At 37.1% G+C, this 6,000-nt stretch overlaps 1 pseudogene; it reads left to right on the top strand.

Moving 5' to 3' along the window:
* LOC119034533 (Y-box-binding protein 1-like) overlaps window positions 1-5,484 on the top strand; it is a 91,238-nt pseudogene extending 85,754 nt beyond the window's left edge.
* Window positions 5,485-6,000: the final 516 nt, after the last annotated feature.

The following is a 6,000-nucleotide window of genomic DNA, read 5'->3' on the forward strand; positions in this document are numbered from 1 at the left end:
AGCTACCAGGTATAGGTACCTGGCAACCCAATACAGCTGTCAGACTGGTAAAGGTGAGGATACTTTCCTAATGCTAAGTATGAAGATGAACCTGAGTCACTATAAAAGTTTGCTTCCCATTTAGAAAAACAAATTTGGAACTAAGAACAAAGAGCTTCTAGAGATTAAATTGCTGCCTTAGTTTTACCCTTCACACTATTTCTGAGAAGAGTTTTCAAAGGATGTGCAAGTAGGCATTGATAAAATGAATCACTGAATTAATCCCTCTGTGCATAATGGAGCAATATGATAGGAAGCAATATAGCTTATAAGACATCACATCAAGTGTGACATAAAACCAAAACCATACCAGCACAACAACACATAACAAAGCATCAACTAAAAAAGAAAAATTATTTAGGAACTTTGCAGAATGTTTAAGGAAGATCAAAGTATAAGTGACTTATGGTTGCAAGCTGCCTTGTTTTTTAGCAGATAAAATGAATATCAAGGTCTTTGCTTAATGTCTTAAATGACCATCTGAAAATATGAGAATGGCATTTGGCAGCATTTTTTACTGCTATGGCAAAAAGAAAACCTATATCACTGACCCAGAAAAGTTCAAGTTATGGCACCTTTCCAAATTTGGCAGTGCTTCTAGAATTCTGATTCAACTAGAAATAAAATTACCTAAATGAACACTTGACCCAAGGCCAAGGGTCAAGAGGTGAAAATAAAGTCTAGGAAAGTTCCTGTGTCTAACATTCCTCTGCATGCTGCTCACACACAAACACATACATGTGCCTTGTAGTGTTCCTGATTCTGTGATTATGTATTCTTTTATCAATTCTCATTATTTGAAATACTTAATAATATGTATGTGTGTCGATATAGCAGGCATTTATCTTTCTATTACAATATTTTTTCATTTTGTTGATCATTAGAATACTAAGTGACTGGCAGAAAACAGGAACTCTATAATACCGCTGCACATTCAAGGAAAGCTATTCATCTACACAGTTGAATGCTTTAGGATGCGGTTGTTTAGATTAAAAGGTGAAGATGCCTGGGGATAAAAGTAACATATTCTATAAGCAGTGAAACAACTCAAAAACTTTTATTTTGTGAACTGAACCTATATTCCCAGTCTTCCATTGCTGTTCTAGGTCCCCAAAAGTGATTGATGTGGTACTTACTTCACAAACCATAAATGTTCAGAAAAACAAGAACAGTACCTCTTCACTGACCAGAAAATAATGTCAAGGCTCCTATTAGAAATAGAGAAGACAAGATCAAATTGAAACTTTTGACAAATATAGTAAAACATTGAAATGGTCTCTTTCAACTAAGTATCCAAAAGAAGAAAATAATACAATTGCCAAGAATGCTTACATGAAGGACATATTCATAAATTCCGTTTGTGCTGTCCTCTGTTGCCCATCACTGTCCTACAGTGGGTGCTGAGGTGGAGGAGGCCTCTAGTGAGATTCCTCAGAGCTATTGGTCAGGATCCCTTGAGACAGAAGCAGAGATTGGAAGAAAGAACACAATGCACATTAAAGCTATTGTCAAAGCACTCATAAAGACTGGATTTGTAGTCTCTGAAATTTGGAAAGTATAGATGGGTTTTTAACTTCTACACTCAAATTTTTATGACAATCGACTAGAACTAGTAGAGCAAAATGGAAGAGGGCAGTTGAGAGAAAGCTACTTTCTACAAATGACATATTTTTCTGTGGAGCAGATATGGTCATAGAAGCAGCCACTCTGGAACTGTCCTCAAAGAGAAGCCGCCCAAGAAGAACACTTGAGTGTGGACTATACCAAAATAAGAGACAAGTTGTCAAAAGCTTAGGAGAAGGAAGAAATTTTAAGTGTCTGCCAGCTGGAAAAGGGGTATGTCCCAAAACTAAGAACTGTAGGTGAAGGTCTCTAAATAAGAAGGTCTGCAAATGCCACCTGGGAAAGAAAGGGTCATTTTTGAAATTGTATAACACCCAGAAGGCTCCCTTGCTAGATCTCGGTGGAATCCTCATGTAAGACCTTACCCACCATGACCTTACCTCTCTCTCTCCTTCAGAATCTGTATTCCGAGGTTCTAGGACAGCCTAGGTTAGAATATGACAAAAATTTAATTGGAATAGAGTTTGTATAATAGCCATGTAGTATTAGTTTCGTTTAGATTTTTTTAATACCTGGGAATGAAAAAATATTTATTAAGTAATAATAACAAAAAACAAACAAAAATACTGTTGAACTTTCTTGAAATTTCATCTGTGAGGCAGAAATAAGTTAGTCCACTGAGAATATCTGAACAAGTCAGTGGGAGAATTCACACAGTTGGTGTCTGATTGTGTCCTTCAATATCCAACTCATTTCACTGACTGGTTGTATATTCATAGGAAAATAATGTTGCAAAAAGAGGATCCTTGCCTAAAGGCAGTAAAATTTAGAAACAATAGGGAACTCAGGGACAATTAAGATGAATATGATATTCAGTTCTGTAGCAGGAGAAACTCTGTGGGTAGAGTGTTGTGTATGTGTGCATATGTGTACATGTGCACTCATCATGGGTCCAGCAGTAGACCTAGGTGATTGTGTGGAAGAGACAGTGGCCTGGGAAGCTAATGACACATAGGAAGCACCTACACCCAGAGCACTTGCCACCCAGGCATTCTCTGAGGAAGGTGCATCACTAATCCACCTTCCATTCTTACGGCAAACAAACCAGAATAGAATCTATGACAGAACATTATATCCTGACCTCCAAGTAGTCTTCCAAAAGCTGATTCAGAAAATATTAATTTATTTTTGTGGCCTTCATTTTTTTATTTAATTATTCTTCAAGTACAGTTTTCTGTCTTTTACTCCCATCCCAGTCCACCCCCCCGTGCTCCCCAGCTCCCTCCCCTATCAACCCCTGTTAGTTTTTTTCCACGTGTCCTTTATACTTGTTCCTGTGAATCCTTCCCCTTTTCCCCTTAAATTCCCTCCTCTCTCCCCTCTGCTCACTGTCCCCCTGTTCTCTATTTCAGGGTTTTTGGTTATATTTTGCTTCCTTGTTTGTTTTGTTGTTTAGCTTCCTGTTAAAGGTGAGATCATGTGGTATTTGTTTTTCAATGCCTGGCTTATTTCACTCAGCATAATGCTTTCTAGTTCCATCCATGCTGTTGCAAAGGGTAGGTAGCTCCTTCTTTCTTTCTGCTGCATAGAATTCCCTTGTGTATATGTACCATACTTTTTTGATCCATTCATTTACTAATGGGCACCTAGGTTGCTTCCAACTCTTGGCTATTGTAAATTGTGCTGCTATGAACATTGTGGTGCATATGTTCTTTGAAATTGATGTTTCTTAGGATATAATCCTGGCAGTGGAATTGCTGGGTCAAAAGGCAGGTCGATTTTTATTTTTCTGAGAAAATTTCATACTGTTTTCCATAATGGTTGTACCAGTCTGCAATCCCACCAACAGTGAACTAAGGTCCCTTTTCCCCACAACCTCTCCAACATTTGTTGTTTGTTGCTTTGTTTATGATAGCCATCCTGACTGGTGTAAAGTGGTATCTCATTGTGGTTTTAATTTGCATCTCTCTGATAGCTAGTGATTTTGATCATCTTTTCATTTGTCTCTGGATCCTCTGTATGTCCTCCTTGGAGAAGTGTCTGTTCAAGTCCTTTTCCCATTTTTTAATTGGATTGCTTGTCTTCTTAGAGTGGAGTCATGTGAGTTCTTTGTATATTTTGGAGATTAAACCTTTGTCTGAGGTATCATTGGCAAATATGTTTTCCCATACAGTTGGTTGTCTTTTTAATTTAATACTGTTTTCTTTAGCCATGCAGAAGCTTTTTATTTTGATGAGATCCCATTTGTTTATTCTTTCCCTTATATTTCTTGCTCTAGGGGACATATCAGTAAAAATGTTGCTACGTGGAATATCTGAGATTTTCTTGCCAATGTTCTCCTCTAGGACTTTAATGGTGTCACAGCTTATACTTAAGTCTTTTATCTGCCTTGAATTTATCTTGGTGTATGGTGTAAGTTGGTGCTCCAGTTTAATTTTTTTGCACGTAGCTGTCCAGTTCTCCCAACACCATTTGTTGAAGAGGCTATTGTTCCTCCATTTTCTGTTGCTGCCCCCTTTGTTGAATATTAATTCACTGTAGAGAGTTGGATTTATTTCTGAGCTCTCTGTTCTGTTCCATTGGTCTATGTGCCTGTTTTTATGACAGTACCAGGCTGTTTTGATTACAGTGGTTTTGTAATACAGTTTGATATCAGGTATTGTGATCCCTCCTACTTTGTTCTTCTTTCTCAAAAATGCAGCTGCTATTCGATTTGGGATCATTTATGGTTCCACATAAATTTTTGAAATGTTTGTTCTATGTCTGTGAAATATGCCATTGGTACTTTAATTGGTATTGCATTAAATGTGTATATTGCTTTGGGTAGTATGGACATGTTGATGATGTTAATTCTTCCAATCCATGAACAAGATATATGTTTCCATTTGTTTGTGTCTTCCCTGATTTCTTTCTTCAGTGCTGTGTAGTTTTCTGCATACAGGTATTTTACCTCCTTGGTTAGGTTTATTCCCAGATATTATATTTTTCTTTTTGCTATATTGAATGGGATTTTTTTCCTTGATTTCTGCTTCTGCTGATTCATTGTTAGTGTACAAAAATGCCTTTGATTTCTGGATATTGACTTTGTATCCTACTGTTTTGCCAAATTCATTAATTAGTTTGAGCAGTTTTTGGTAGAGTCTATAGGATTTTCCATGTACATTATCATGTCATCTGCAAACAGTGACAGTTTTGTTTCCTCCTTATTTTAAACATATTACATTATTCAAAATTAATTATCACTCACATATGAGTTCATATCTATAGTAATATATACATATATGTATAGTCATATATGTGTATATATACAGTCATCTATAGTCATACATACATATATAAATATACATATACATGTATACATATACAGTCATCTATAGTCATGCATGCATATATAGATATATATGTATATATGATTATAGATAGGAGCTCACATATATGTATACTGAGGTCTGTCCAGAAAAAAGTCCAACCATGGTTAATATAATGAGAATGGTGTGTGCAGTGGTTTGTGTGACATCAATGTAACCTGGTAACCAAGAAGAGTGGACTGGGATGCACATCATGAACAATGATGACTTCACTGTGCTAGTCAGGCAGGGAGGTAGCCACCATTGAGTGAGCATGTGTACTGTATGGCCATTGCATTTAAATTGACTGAGTGAGTAAAGCAATGAATCTGCACCAAAATTTTGCATTAAGTTTGAAGATTCCTTCATGAAACCTATGCAGAAAATTCAGAAGGCTTTTGGGGACAGTGCAATGAGTGCAGTGCAAAAAAATTGTGGCAAATACTTCAAAGACAGTGTAGAATCTGTTGAAAGTGATCCACATTCTCGAAGGCCTGCGACAAGCAGAACACCTAAGAATGGTGCAAGTCTATAGGTTGCAATCAGCAAAGACTGACAAGGGACAGTGCAAGAGTTAGAAGCTGATCTGGGAATTCCAAAATATACTGTGTTTGAGATTTTGATGCAGAATCTTGGCATTAAACATGTTGTGGCAAAATCTGTTCTGTGGCTTCTGCTCCCAGAGTAAAGGAAATATTATGATGAAGTTGATACTGACTTGATTCAAACCACTACCGATGGACCTGATTTCCTCAAGAAGGTCATAACTGAAGATAAATGGTGGGTCTATACAAATGGCTATGATCAAAAAATGAAGGCCCAGTTATCCCAAGGGAAGTCACCTGGGTCTCTACACCAAGAAAATGTTAACTGTGGTTTTTGATTGGGAAAGTGTTATCCATCAGGAATACATCCCACCAGGTCAAACTTTTAATAGGGAGTACTACCTCAATGTCCTTCATTCATTGAGACTTCATTCATATTGAGAGATACAGTATGACAAAAATGGCTGCCCTTATGGGCAACTTATGCTTGGCAGCTTTATTATGAC

Source organism: Artibeus jamaicensis, unplaced genomic scaffold (genome assembly GCF_021234435.1).
Source record: "Artibeus jamaicensis isolate MK-2021 breed Jamaican fruit bat unplaced genomic scaffold, CSHL_Jam_final scaffold_916, whole genome shotgun sequence".
Taxonomy (NCBI): domain Eukaryota; kingdom Metazoa; phylum Chordata; class Mammalia; order Chiroptera; family Phyllostomidae; genus Artibeus; species Artibeus jamaicensis.